At 37.6% G+C, this 16,461-nt stretch overlaps 1 pseudogene; it reads right to left on the reverse strand.

The window, feature by feature from the left end:
• LOC127878096 (L-sorbose 1-dehydrogenase-like) overlaps window positions 1-16,421 on the reverse strand; it is a 42,000-nt pseudogene extending 25,579 nt beyond the window's left edge.
• Between the last annotated feature and the right edge of the window lie 40 nt (window positions 16,422-16,461).

Here is a 16,461-nt window from a genome sequence, read left to right on the forward strand (position 1 = left end):
AAATAAAACCTATAATAATTTTATTATAATTATAAGTGGTGTGGATGTGATAGTGTTATTTTTCATTAGCGATCGAAATTTAGTGTAAGAGGTGCATTGAATCATTTATAAAACAAAGCCCTAAAATAGCGCAATACAGTACAATCTTCAAATGAAGTTGTAATTTTCTTTTACATTGAATGAATTTTCGTTTCGTTTACATTTAATGAAAATATTAATAAATTTCAGCATTCAAATGGAAAAAAACACCTGCATATTTTGCGAATGGAACTGTCTTTGAATGCACATGTATATTGAAAACTCTTTTGTAGTGATAATGAGCGATACAAATCTGGCATTTAATTATACCATAAATCTATACATTTATTTTACCCAAGTATTTTATATCCATATTATGATCAAACGCGATTGCTTGTTTTCACGATGATGTTTCGAACACTGCAAAAACGCACGATCTTTACACGTTATTACATCGGAGTTGACATTTGCAGGTACCCGTTAAATACGATAATTTTGTAGCAGTAAATTTCTACAATATTTTAAATGTATTGTCATTATAAAACACTTAATAGTTATGTTTAAACTGGCTAAAATATATACTTAATAGTTCCTGTTAATCCATTTCGGATAAATGCACGCCTATTTTTTAAATATGTTCAAATGTTTTATTAAAGCAACTGTTAAGTTTTTGGCTTAATATGCCGAGAGATGACACGCAGGTATCATAAATTGTGTTTAATGACCAGACACATGTGGTTAAAGACCCCGTGTGTGAATGTCAGAGTTTATTTACAGGTCTCGCTGCGTCTTCACGACAGTCTTATGTGCGGACCTGAAACCCCATACTTAGTCATACAAATATAGGTCCCTGGGTTTATGACACCCTGTTTTCTTAGTAATTGTCTGGACAGTATCCGATCATATCGAGATAATCGGTTTGTGATGAACAAAGGGGCAATTAAACAATGGGTGGTTAAAAATGCTGAAATAAGGAGTGTCAAATTTGGTGTGAACAATTAAATAAAAACATTTACATGTATCAAGAGGATTTAGTTAATCTGTAACAAGGTAAGTTTTACGGACATATAAGTTCAAATAGTTTCTTTATGTTGATTACTTAAAATCAATCAATTTGTTGTTTGTTTTCGTCCTTATTTGTGTTCATTCATTGGATTCTATTTAATCTGAAAGAATTTTAATTTCTGAGTATTTTGTTGTTCTTAAAAAGGGTCGCGAATATGATTGAAATCTTATTACGATGCGGATCATCAAACGCAAACAACAGAAGAATGGCCGCAGTGTTGACGGCCAAAATTTGAGGATGCGCAAACGTGACGTCATTATCGCAATCCCCAAAACCTCCTATACACTTTGTTTTCTTGTTCAATTCATTTTATGTACTACAAAAAAATGAAAAAATATCGAAGTTACACTGAACAAATACAACATATTTATTTGTGCGCCATCTTGGTTTCGCTAGCGAACTATAGCGAACTACCTCCCGAGAGGGTTCGCGAACGTTCGCGGCGAACCGAGCGTTCAATAGCGAACGTTCGCGACCGTTCGCGAACTATAGCGAACGTTCGCTGTAACTGAACGCACTACTGAATTGTTGTCTCGAAGATCCAGATACGTATACATTGTATTCTTAATGATTTTACTACTACTACTGATAGGAAGCTAAATGGGTCCCCTGCAGCAACTTTTTATAGTTATGAAAATGAACATTTTATAACGCGCTTATAAAAACAAACATGTTATGTATTTATTTACCATTCGATAAATATTCTTGAAATAAGACTGCTAAGTGAATCGTCAAAACAAATAAACAATCAAGACGCGAAACACAGTTAACTGTTGCAAAAACGCCAATACCATGACTTGGTTGTATAGCTTTAATGTAAATACATACGTTACTATTTTACGAACTTTCGTCCGATATTAATTAACAGCATAAGTTAATCTTTGTATAAACAAATGAAAATATTTACAAGATTATATAAACTACTCAATGGGAGCAAAATATAGTAAATTTTAAGTCTTAATTAAATTCAGATGGGTGTCTTATCAACACTCGAGTTGATGCCAACGTGGATACATGTCTATTTCATTAGAATTCCAAACTATATTTTATTCGCCGCTAAACAAGACTAAACAATCGCAAATTATTTTAAATGAACACAATTTTATAACTGTATCAAGACCATTAAAAACGAACAATTAAGATCACAGCTTTGAAAATACAGGTTTCCGGAAGTGACGCACAGAGTCGATGCCACGAATCAGGTCGGCCGCCTTTTCTCCGATCATCACACAGACGGCGTTCGTGTTTCCCGATATCACTTCCGGAATGACGGATGCGTCCGCTACTCGAAGATTGGAGAACCCTTTAACTCTTCAATGGAAACCAGAATTTCTTACTAACGTTGATGCTGTATTTTAACCCATTTATGCATAGCGTCTAGAAAAAAGGCATTGGCAAACAGCGTAGACACAGATGAGACGCCGCATGATGCGACGTCTCATCAGGGTCAACGCTGTTTGCTTAAAGGAATTTCTGTAAAAAATATTCTAAATATAGAAATACATATACTAGGCATCCCTAATATAGAGAATAAATTGATCCAATTTAGAAGGATGGGAGAGTCCACTAGGCATAAATCGGAAAACGTGTATTTCCAACTTTACAAACTTCAGTGCGTACGAAGTTCATTGAAAAGATAGTCGACGTTATCTTTCTTTATCAAATATACCAATAACTTACCGTGTGCCATGGATTTCGATTATGCGTTAGAATAGACCAACCTTAGTTTTGAGTCAACGACGGTAGATGGGTCATCGTTGGCACCCATTTTACACGTTGACGTTGGATGGTATGCAGTGTTGGCAAAGTGACGTACATATTCTCCATAGTAACCGTCCGAGTCGTAAGCATGCTGCCACAAGATGGGTTTGTAGGCCCTCTCGATATTTCTGGATTCCGCACCGATGGCTTTCATGGCATTGGTGTCCAGAAAACGTTGGGCTTCGCGTATGCCTAACGTCGACGCACAACAGAGTTAATACAGATATAAACATTGTGTTTATTTGGACATGGTCTGTGGACGGACAATAACCGTGAAAATAGTAACGTGTGTTTAAAATAATTGTAATTTCAATATATACCATAGCTTTATATGGTATCAGTGTATTACTTTATTTTTCAATTCGTTATAAGTATCATCTTAATAAAAACTATATATTTATGGAGCATTTGTGATATACGAACTGTCAAGTTTGTGCCTGTAATACCCCCATCAAATTGTACTTTTTAGAGAGCATAGGCACCTCAGTTTTGAGAACTTGTTCTACATCTATGCAAGCTTCATGCCTATAAGGACCACCTTCGCCTTGATACCTCTAAGTATAGTTGAGATATATAAGCCATATACATTTACAAGAGAAATTATTTTGAAATCATGACAGCAGGAGCTATGGTATTTTTGCACTAAACGCCCCACCATTTAGTCTTTCTACTTATGAAATGTCAAGTTGATATCTAGTATATTTTTCAAGGTGTTCCTCATTCAAAATGTGAATAAAATAAATTACAAATATCTTTCGAACTATGGAAGCAAGAGTAGTGTTTCTTGTGCACTCAGCATCCTCTCAATGCTATCTACGTATATATCAAGTTTCAAGTTGATACTTTTATTATTTTCAAGATGTTCGCCGTAACAAAATTAAATTGAAAATAACACAAGATAACAAAACTAAAATGTGGAAGCAAGAGTTACATTTATTGTTCACTGCAAATTCCCTTGATGAGATATAGCTATATAAATTATTATGTTTAAAGTTGATACAAATTTTAGTCGCCGAAAGATACTTAAGAAAGAGCAATAACTAAAAAATTATATAAACAAGCAAGAGTTATAGCGTTTATGCCATGCACATCCCCATAATAATATTCACATACCTTTAAAGTTTCCAATAGATACCTCATTTAGTTTTCCATATGGACAAGTTTTAACAAAAGATAATAACTATAAAAATAGGGCAGCAAGAGTTATGGTTCTTGTGCATATATGCGATCTATCAGAAGTATCAAATCGATAACTCTTTTAGTTTTCGACATGCTCAAGACTATAATGTACAACTAATTAACAAAAGGCACTAACCCTAAAAAGGAGAACAATATATATGTTCATGTGTACTTCTTCTAAGATCTACGTATAACAAACGACGGGACAAACTAAATATATATAATAATAGTTTTGTTACGTACTTTGTGCATCGTCGACAGAGAAGACTCAAATCAAAGTGAGTTGATGTCATAGCAAAATAAGTTTTCAAGTTGACTAACCTTTAACATATATATCCACGTCTTCCTGACGAGCCAGAAAATCTGGGTCCACAAGGGGTGGTCCTTTGGGGTCTGCTGCGTTCAGACGGACAGTTCCGGTACTCTTGGGGTGCAACAGTGTCACCCATATTGTGAAACCCTGTCTGGAGCCGAAATTCTTCGCCCCCGATGCTAGGTAGTCGGTAAATATCTGCAGACAGTATATTATTTTATATAGGCAAGATCGAAAGTATACTTCACCAGGGTAAAGGTTATTCCGAATCCTCAGCTTTATCATTGTCTCCTTATCGAATACTATCCGATGATATATTAACAAGAGACAGCTATATCTCCCGCCGAGATTTTATTTGATTTTGAAGTGGTGAACTTGATATGAACAAGCGAGTCTTTTGCACATCGTCCCAATGACCTAAACATTGTTTTTTTAAGTTTGATCAAAATCATTAAATAGGTAAATGAGAATTAAATAGGTAAATTCGATATGGATCGGACACGAAATGGCTCAAACCTTTGACTTCGGAGCATGACCTTTCAATTGAACGAGCATGATAGACTCATGTCTTCTGCAAATGGTCTGAATGTCGTTAATGATGCTGACGAATTTCATGAACATCATTCAGAAGTAAAGAAGCTAATTAAATAAGGACCGTACAGGGACATAGAGGCTGCAAAAATTAACCTTTAAGTATGACATTGACCTTTAGAAGGCGTGACCGACTAAGTACATCGGCACATCGTCTCAATGTCTAAAACATTGTATCTAAACTGTATGAAAATCTTTCGATTGATAGGAGATATTGACCAAACACGAAAATAGGGGCTAAAACTTGAAGTAAAAGCTTGCCCTTCGACTAGGGCGAATGTCTCTTGCCTTGTGTACATCGTCAGGAAAATCTTTCAAACGGTTAACCCATTTATGCCTAGCGTCTAGAAAAAAAGGACTTTGCAAACAGCGTAGACCCAGATGAGACGCCGCATGATGCGGCGTCTCATCAGGGTCTGCGCTGTTTGCTTAAATGAATTTCTGTAAGAAATATTCTAAATATAGAAATAAATATACAAGACATCCCTAATTTTGGAAATAAATTGATCCAATGTAGAAGGATGGGAGAGTCTACTAGGCGTAAATGGGTTAAGGATATATGAGGCGGACACGAAAATGGAGCCTCAACCTTTGACTTTGAAGTACGATGAAGACCTTAGGTCAGCTGACTAACTATTGTCCACTAGACTTTGAAGTACGATGTAGACCATGAGTCAGCTGACTGACTATTGTCCACTAGGCTTTGAAGTACGATGTAGACCATGAGTCAGCTGATTGACTATTGTCCACTAGACTTTAAAGTACGATGTAGACCTTGAGTCAGCTGACTGACCTATTGTCCACTGCACAATTTATAAATGCCATCACCATGTGTGGCAAGTTTCATGAAAATCCGCAAAAGGAGTAAAGGGGATAAGGCAATCAAGAGGAGGTTTTGAAAGTCATAAAGCCTGCATACTCTGTGGTTGTAAGGTTGAATCGGACAAAGGGCATTTTAGGTGGGTACGTACTGACCAAAATGTGAAGACTATTTAAGAGGTCTGTGATTCCCGTTCAGAAGAGTGGGGACGTCCTTTATAGGGACGGATTTAATACTATTTACATTATTTACACGTAGCAGACGGACTTTTATCATCATTTATGTGGTGGAAATGTTCGGTCCCTCAAATCTGGTCCGATAGAGCTTCAATATGCTCCCGATATAAAACGCAGAAAATCTTGTCGTCCTAAAAATTAAGATAAGTATCAAGCATTTTAGAAGACGTGTTCTCACCTACAATTACACAACTATTAGTGTCTTGTTCTGTGAAAGCTGGTCATAATGCATGTGCGTAAAGTGTCGTCCCAGATTAGCCTGTGAAGTCCGCACAGGCTAATCAGGGACGACACTTTCCGCTTAAATGGTATTTTCCGTTTAAAGGAAGTCCCTTTTTACCGAAAATCTAGTTTAAGCGGAAAGTGTCGTCCCTGATTAGCCTGTGCGGACTGCACAGGCGAATCTGGGACGACACTTTACGCACATGCATTATGACCAGCTTTCTCAGAACAAGACACATTACATCTTTTAGAGAAATAATGCGAGGGTACCTTTGCAGTCCTGATTCGGATCCAATTGACAATTATACTTTTAAAAGCATCTTAAAACCAGCTCCAATGACACAATTCATTTTGTCCGGAGGAGAAGGTTTGGACAATATGAATACAATCAGAGAACAAACATCGCAAATATTGAGATTATATTACAAGCAAACGTGTGAGGAATTAGATGAAGAGTCCCAGAAACGTGCTATAATTGTAACTGCTTCTAGATTAATCAAACGTGATATTAAGTCTAAAGTTATGAAATTGACGAATTGACGACGAAATTGACGTAGCCGAGTATCGTGCGAAGTTCATAGTAGATCATAAACTCTACTTATGGGATTTGAAAAAATACAGCGGATTTTGTGGAACCTGATGTTCTGATTAGTGATTTAGATTTGTTGGAGTTGTATGTTTTCTTTGTCGCCGATAATGTGGACCACAATATTATCACCATTGACAACAAAGGTACTTCTCGTGGGATGGGTATCTATCAATCCCGGAACATTGACGGACTCTCTGATTCCACGAAAACAGATCTCAGAGCTGAACATAAGCAATAAGCAGAAAAATCCTATCTTGGAGTACCGGTTGACAAGGCATGCTTGTCATGATGAAGTATTCGAAGACCTGTTGCGATTTCTGGATTATGAAAAGAGGATCGATATTATGTGGGAAGCCTCCTTCAGCTTCAGGCAGATAAAAACGAATTTACACGGAATGATGCATATTTTGTATCAGGGGAGCCAGCACCATGGGAAGTAGTTAGTCAAATTCTTGCATATGATCAATATGTCCTCTGGAGACAAATCGTTCATTCTGTCAACATTCGTCTTGGTTTGCAACTTTTCCAAGAACCACAACATTCCCACCATTGTGACGTTTGACTAACCCGGGTATTGGAAGGCTTCAAAAATCATCATTGATGCGCCACAAAGTAGTTGCCTGAAAAACATTGTTAGGATGTTGGGTTGTTTTATACACTCATGAACTTGCTGGGGGCAATAGGAGCCCTCGTGGAAGGAGACCGTCTAAAAAATACACCGGTACTTGAGACTGTTTACGGGGAAAATGAAATTCTGCACATTATGACAGGGAAAAAAGCTGTCCAGAGGGCTTTGCGGGACCTTTTTCTTGTTGACAAGTGCCTACACAGCCAGCTCATATCTGAAATGACCCAGGAAGATCACGATATTCAGATACTGCAGGATCAGGGCTAGGAGTTGTAATCTTCCCTTCTTAGTGGAGATACGCCGCTGGCAGATGCTGCATGTTCTGAGATTTTGATCATATTCGAGACGGCTACAGAGAAGACGAAACATGAAATTGCCAAACCTCAAAGACAAGCCAATTTCGGCGGAATTATCAGTTTATGGTCAGCATGACAAGGATATTGATAAAGGGGCATCGTACTGGGTGTTGGCTGATCCATTTGCAAGTAGAATCCGATTGTCTATCTGTCTTTGCTGCAACGTGGCATTTCAATTGCATTCGATCTGCTTATTACTATCATCAGCAAAGAAGCAGCCTAGAGGAAACGCACCTGACTTTTATCAAATTTCGCTGATGGTTTTAACGTTGTTCGTAGGGCAATCAGTGCTGGGCTTGGCTAAGCAGTGATGTTGTTATTTAGCAAACATTAATGAGGTCTCTTAAGAGCAAATGTGGTCTTACTGGCGACAGTGGGATGACAAAGAATGCAAAACCTTTGGACCCTATCTGCCCCTCTAACATCCGAGTACAACAGTGCGATGTAGGATTTTACAGACCTGGCCTATAGTATACTAGAAGTCAACAACACAAAGACTCAACTGAGGCGCGCATCAAAACAGATGCTTCTGATCTGGATAAAATGCAGACAAAGATTACAACCGGCTAACCCTACACAGCTCATCCTACTGTGTAACAAAATTAACTTACACTATGTCTGATGTTCTTAAAGTGTTCTTTTACCCCCGAAACCTGGGTATAAACACAACAAATCATCAAATTTGAGTGGATAGTTACATAGTTATGATCAAAAATAGTTTTGGGCGCCCATCTTGAAAAAACAACAGCATTTTTTCCGGAGGTCCGACGTCGGTAAACTTTTAATGTGGTATAAAGTACCTTCTACCCTATCAAGATCACTTAAAATACCTTTTGTAGCAAATTTTGGGGGGTCAAAGTGTATATTGACCGGACCATATTGTAGATTGCATTCTCATTAGAAATATTTTCCAGTTTTATTCGATGTGTTGACTACTTAGATTTGAAAAAACACGCCACATATGAAGCATTTACATAAACATACCTGTATTAAAATCGATAGCATTCATCAAGTTCCAAATTATTGATTTACAGCGTGACGTATGTATGTCGCGACCTTGGTAGACTTTTAACTTACGAAATTAACTTAAGCGAACAGGTAAAGTCAGTACTATACAATCTGTTTGATGAAGCTCTTTTAGCTTGGTTTTGAAAAGTGTCATGGTTGAATGGCATTATTGTAGCGTTTCTTCCGCATATACAGATATAAGATCATATAATTAAAAATAAATGTGAACAATATTAACAAATGTTAATCATAACATTATTTAACATTTGTTTAACATAACATTATTTTAAAAGCGACAACTAAAACCAAATTCAGCTCGAATTTTGTGACGTCGTTTTAAATAAACCTTTTTTAAATAGGCTCGTCGAATTAGGTCCACAACTTGTAAACATTACACGTTTATTATACTCGCACACCGTACGTGCGTCTTAAAGCACGTCAGAGCATTATGTATACATGTACCTCATTCTTGTAATTCAACTGTTGCTCAGTGTTTTCTCTTGCTCCCCTTTCTTGGGCCGCGGGCGCCACGTGAAACTGAATATCCGGCATCCCTGGGGGCGTGGCCGAGCCTAACCGGAAGAACGAAAGCTCCGTCACGGGGGACGACCTCAGCCAACCTTTGATAAGTAAACAATAAAGCAAATCTTCCTATTCACAAAGGTATCAAATAACTGAATCATACCAATGAAACGAACGTCCCCATACAGTAATGTGTTGAAGAACTCAGGCAAAAATAATGAAGCGTATGATTCAACACACACCGATGTTCCGAATGATTCAGGCAAACTCAATGAAGCCTACGATTCAACACACACCGATGTTCCTAATTTTTCAGGCAAACTCAATGAAGCCTATGATTCAACACACACCGATGTTCCGAATTATTCAGGCAAACTCAATGAAGCCTATGATTCAACACACACCGATGTTCCGAATTATTCAGGCAAACTCAATGCACCCCATGATTAAACACACACCGATGTTCCGAATTATTCAGGCAAACTCAATGAAGCCTATTATTCAACACACACCGATGTTCCGAATGATTCAGGCAAACTCAATGAAGCCTATTATTCAACACACACCGATGTTCCGAATTATTCAGGCAAACTCAATGAAGCCTATGATTCAACACACACCGATGTTCCGAATTATTCAGGCAAACTCAATGCAGCCCATCATTCAACACAAACCGATGTTCCGAATGATTCAGGCAAACTCAATGAAGCCTATGATTCTACACACACCGATGTTCCGAATCATTCAGGCAAACTCAATGAAGCCTATGATTCAACACACACCGATGTTCCGAATTATTCAGGCAAACTCAATGAAGCCTATGATTATACACACACCGATGTTCCGAATTATTCAGGCAAACTCAATGAAGCCTATGATTCAACACACACCGATGTTCCGAATTATTCAGGCAAACTCAATGAAGCCTATGATTCAACACACACCGATGTTCCGAATTATTCAGACAAACTCAATAAAGCCTAGGATTCAACACACATCGTTGTTCCGAATTATTCAGACAAACTCAACGAAGCCTATGATTCTACACACACCGATGTTCCGAATTTTTCAGACAAACTCAATGAAGCCTATGATTCAACACACACCGATGTTCCGAATTATTCAGACAAACTCAATAAAGCCTATGATTCAACACACATCGTTGTTCCGAATTATTCAGACAAACTCAATGAAGCCTATGATTCTACACACACCGATGTTCCGAATTATTCAGACAAACTCAATGTAGCCTATGATTCAACACACACCGATGTTCCGAATTATTCAGACAAACTCAATAAAGCCTATGATTCAACACACATCGTTGTTCCGAATTATTCAGACAAACTCAATGAAGCCTATGATTCAACACACACCGAGGTTCCGAATTATTCAGACAAACTCAATGAAGCCTATGATTCTACACACACCGATGTTCCGAATTATTCAGGCAAACTCAATGAAGCCTATGATTCAACACACACCGAGGTTCCGAATTATTCAGGCAAACTCAATGAAGCCTATGATTCAACACACACCGAGGTTCCGAATTATTCAGGCAAACTCAATGAAGCCTATAATTCTACACACACCGATGTTCCGAAATATTCAGGCAAACTCAATGAAGCCTATGATTCAACACACACTGATGTTCCGAATTATTCAGGCAAACTCAATGAAGCCTATGATTCAACACACACTGATGTTCCGAATTATTCAGGCAAACTCAATGAAGCCTATGATTCAACACACACCGATGTTCCGAATTATTCAGGCAAACTCAATGAAGCCTATAATTCTACACACACCGATGTTCCGAAATATTCAGGCAAACTCAATGAAGCCTTTGATTCAACACACACCGATGTTCCGAAATATTCAGGCAAACTCAATGAAGCCTATGATTCTACACACACCGATGTTCCGAATCATTCAGGCAAACTCAATGAAGCCTATGATTCTACACAAACCGATGTTCCGAATGATTCAGGCAAACTCAATGAAGCCTATGATTCTACACACACCGATGTTCCGAATCATTCAGGCAAACTCAATGAAGCCTATGATTCTACACAAACCGATGTTCCGAATGATTCAGGCAAACTCAATGAAGCCTATGATTCAACACACACCGATGTTCCGAATGATTCAGACAAATTTAATGAAGCCTATGATTCTACACATCAATGTGTGAAAGTACCCAGACAAACATAATGAAGCGTATGTTATTAAGTATTTTTCTTTTCTGCCATCATATATAGTCCCTTATTGAATGCTTCTGTTTTGGTAATTCATCCCGTATGGTTTATAAACGATACTATATATTTGCACTAAAACCGTACCTCCGCCGGACCACAGGTATTTCATGATATTTAGGGGGTTAAGCACCTTGCTCCTGGTGAGCAAGTCGGTACTCGTGCATGGAGAGTTGACGGGTACAAGCAGGTGGTCCTGTAGATTCTCTCCTACCGGCAGATCCTTAAGCACCGGGATCTAAACATATAACACTGTTTTCTGTAAACATTTACCAAACAATAACGATGCTTTACTCATCTTCAAGAAGAGTTGAGTTTTTTAAAATGCGATGTGGTTCAAGTTTTGATTAATACTTGTACATGTATTATTTATTGCATACTATATAACGGCTGTTTTAAACGATGCGCGGATGCAAACAAGATAAAGGAACATGACTACTTTTAATCTTTATACTATCAGCAATTAATAGTACATTCATTATGCTGATAAAGCGAGGTTTCTTTCTTTATGACTGGACGACAAGAAATAGATCGACCCTAAACCGAAGCCATTGATAAGATATTTACTAATAATTCACTTACACATAGTGTATATTTTCTCGTTAATATGTCTTGATGTTCGTAGCGTTTTGATTAAAGATAGTTAAGCAACATTTATTTATAACCCACCTTGGCTTCATCGAGGTGTTGCCTCGGTCCTATCCCTGATAGCATCATGATCTGCGGACTCATGATTGCGCCTGCGCATAGCACTACTTCCTTCCGGCATCGGACGGTGACTTCCCGTCCATCCTTTTTTACCAAAACGCCAACAGCGCGGTTGCCTTCAATGAGTACCTAAGAATTGTCAAGCGGCTTCATTCAATATTTGCCTTAACCCACTAATTAACCGTTATTATTAAGTTCTACATGTACCGGATCCGGAAACACTTCAACATGTAGGCTGTCACATAAGTAACCGACCAGGATAATTGTGTAGGAGTAAGAAAATGATATCCGTAAGTTTCATCAACATAGCCTTAGTATTGGTTAGTTATGACATGTATTCATCTATTAGTCCTTTTTAGTTATTGCAGTATTCAGATTTTCACTTTGACGGACAGACGTTCACAACTGAGATAACGTGCACATTTCCCTGCTTATTCGCACGAACTTCTATACGCTAGAGTATTAAGCAACTTTAAGTTTCGATTAAATTTTCAACGAACAGATGGAGTACCTTCTCGACGTGCGAGTGTATGGAGATGTGCAGATTGGGACGGTCCATTGCTGGCCGCAGGAAGGCGCGAGAAGTGCTCGCACGCAGTCCATTCTTAGTCACATTCGTAAACGTCGGCGAAAGCCCTGTGTAGAGCTCGCATTAATAAATGCATTTCAAAGAGAACGACTGAAACAAGTACCCATATTGAATAAAAAAGGAAATAAGTTACCATACTAAACCTTAAAATAAACACATCGCCATATTGATAATATAAACACGTGGCCATACTGACCAGAAAGGGAAACACGTGGGAATAATAAATATAAACAATTGCAAAAGACATGTTGAATATTGCATTTGATGTTAGACGTAATGCTAAATAATGGAACTTACTAAAATATTTTCGTATTTTTTAAATAAATTTCAATTTATCTATTTACTAACAAAATTATAATATCAGGAATAGTCATTTATAAATATAATGCTTGAACAGATTTACTAAAAATATTCTCTGATAAGGGATTTGAACCCGGCACATCTGGAAGCAAAACTGGACGCGATACCACTTTGTCATTCAGGCTTTCGTACTAAAGGACGAGTGTTTAATACTCTTAGAAACTGTACATTCACACATATTATTTCCAAAAGGGTGTGCTTTAAAAGAGGGATGGCGAATTTGGACTTTCTTCAGGATAATGTTTAAATTGTTTGTACCTTTTAACTCGATAATTAGTTTTCATATGTCAAAAAGTAAAAACAAATTTCTCGAAATCAGTTCAGCAGATTGACATATAAAAGTAATTGTGTGCTGATCTGAGAAAAAAAATACTTCCATAAAAAGGACCGTCCAAGTGTGGCGTATTTATTCACTGCGCCAGTATACCAATCATTTCTCGGCCGTTGTAATCCACGGTTTTGTACCCGAGCTCCTCTCCGGCGGAGCGGAACACATGGGACAGTGAGGACGGGCTGTACCGCGTCACTTCCTGCGGACCGAGCGTGTTGTGGTACTCTAGAGGGTGGGCAATAGCAATGAATAATATATTCAAACTGATATACACGAATACAGAAAAACCCAAGTTAACGGAATAATATTGAGTAAACAGTCATGCCTAAATCGTTTTCAGGATTTCAGTATAGGAATATTTTCACTCTTAAACTAAACTAATAGATGTATTAATGTTGCCAATTTCACAATACTTGAGTAGTTGCTTTAATACGAAACAGAAGACATTTCAATACATAGGACTCCCTTAATAAAATGTGTTTAAATATAAGTTGACCATGCACAGCTTATTTCCTCAAACCTTTCTCAACGATTGGATCGCCATTATTAATGTCAACGAAAGCCTCTGACTTAAGGAAGTAGGGCAGGACGTCTTCGTAGCTCCATCCCTCGCAGCCTAGCTCCGCCCACCTGTCAAAGTCCAGGCGACACCCCCTCACGTAGATCATCGCGTTCAGGTTACTGCTTCCCCCAAGCATTTTCCCTCTTGGATAGTAATTTCGCTGTTAAACAATGCTATAGTCTTTGTAACGATAAACAACTTTTGCTGGGGGAATTTCTTTGAAAGTTAAAATTATAAGCTTGATAGACCGCCCATATAAAACTTGACATAATAATGTATTTCCGTGCAAGCGAACCCAATTATACATTATGTCCTTACAACTAAATATAACAAATAAAGAGCAAGCCTTCAATTATCTAAATTGTTTATATACTCGCAACATATATGCACTGGAGACCAACTCGAACCGGGACGGCAAAGTACTCTTTAAATTATATAAAATAGTAAATGAAGAAGACAATTCTTTCACACTATGGTTGTGAATTGAAAAAAACAAAGTGCTAATTATTGTAATTTGTAATGTCATTTACATAATTATCATCAAATGTGCTATTGTTTCGCTCGATTCGTCATTTTCGGCTCGGGTACTTCTTAAATGTACCCCGAGTACTCTTAAGTATATTTAAATGGTACCCCGGGTACGGAATTTATACTTATTCTTATCCGGCCAACTAAGACTGTACTCGAGTTTTATTCCCGCCCAAAATCCGAAGTGGTAAAACGCGCTACGGAATACGAAACAAAATATTCCTTGAACAAAACATGCCCCAACATGCTTTTTTGAGTATGAGTTTCGATAATATAGAGACAATTTAACAGAATATTGACATAACTATTAACATAATTAATTTGAAAAAAAGCCGACTACGACCAATTTAGCATAATAATTACCAGGTACATTTCAGTATATTTTCCGTACCCAGGGTACATTTAAGTATACATAGGAGTACCCGGGGTACATTTAAGCAGTATCCGAGCCGACAATGACCAATCGAGCTATAGTTTCAGCTGTATCGTCGTAGTTCATATAACTATTTGCATAAAACACGCATACGTTTCCCTTGAACGCTTTCAGGGCGTGTTTTTGCGGCTCAACTGACAGCATCCAGTCCCGATGGGTCCGCTGAAGGGCCCCATACATCATAGGGACAGCCACCATCTTGTCGCCGTAGTCGTCGCCGCCGGCCTCCAGCAACAGGATGCTACTTTTGGCGTCCTCCGAGAGGCGGGCAGCCACCACCGCCCCAGCGGACCCCGCGCCAACTAAACAAAGAGGGCGAGATTATTATGCTTATAAATAGATTAATTCTCTAAATTTCGAAAGAAAATTACTTTGAGAAACGATACTCACACTTTTTTTACATTCTTCACTTTAAAATTTACACACAAATATTCCAGCCATGTGTCGCTTATTTTTCTTTGCGAATTAGGCATGTGATGGCATTTAGCAGAAATTTCATAAACATAGACCTTGTGTCCTAATTGTCTAAAAATACATTTAAACATTAATTTCTTTACGTTTAATATATTTATGTTTAGTGTTCATCCATATAAACAAAAACATTAGAAAACAAAAAGTTTTTTTTTGCCGTAAACGAACTATTTATACACTGGCTCGGTATAGAATACTGTTGATGGTTACTAATATATAACATACTTATCATATGTAATATATTTACTACAGCACTTACCCACAATATAATCGTATTCAGGAAGAAGTGTTTGGGTCACTTTTGTACCCTTCCGACCAAACAAACCTGCCATAGTTTACTCCTGCAAAATCATTCATCATCACCGTACATTCATTATACACATGATCGGCATGAAAATGAACATCTAAGTAAAGCTTGACAACTTTCCGGATATCAAAGATAAATTTCCGTGAACTTTTCTCGCATTGACCGCATTTAACTTTATATTGATTCAATTTATATTTTAGTTTAACAACAGGGTTTAGACTAGCAATTGTATTACAAATAAGGACTTAATAGTAATCCCGAACTATGAGATAACGAAATACACAGACGACAAAGATGGTGACAACAACACGCTTCCTTACTTGCTGTTTCGATTGACAATTACAATATGAGATGTCTGAACATACCCTGTACACTGATTTTAAAACTGTACTGTAGCATAAAGTTATAATTATACATTTTCGTTACAGTTACCTTCCAAGTTATCCTTCAGAATTCAACTAGATTGGTTAATTTTCAATCATAAACACGCAACATTCTGTTCTACGTACAAGTACGTGAAGTACGTCGTCCTATTTTCTAACCCTTGTATTTAAGATTAGACCGATGTACAGTTTTTACAAGCGCATGTATTCAAAATAAAACCAATC

The sequence above is a fragment of the Dreissena polymorpha genome, chromosome 4 (genome assembly GCF_020536995.1).
Source record: "Dreissena polymorpha isolate Duluth1 chromosome 4, UMN_Dpol_1.0, whole genome shotgun sequence".
Taxonomy (NCBI): Eukaryota; Metazoa; Mollusca; class Bivalvia; order Myida; family Dreissenidae; genus Dreissena; species Dreissena polymorpha.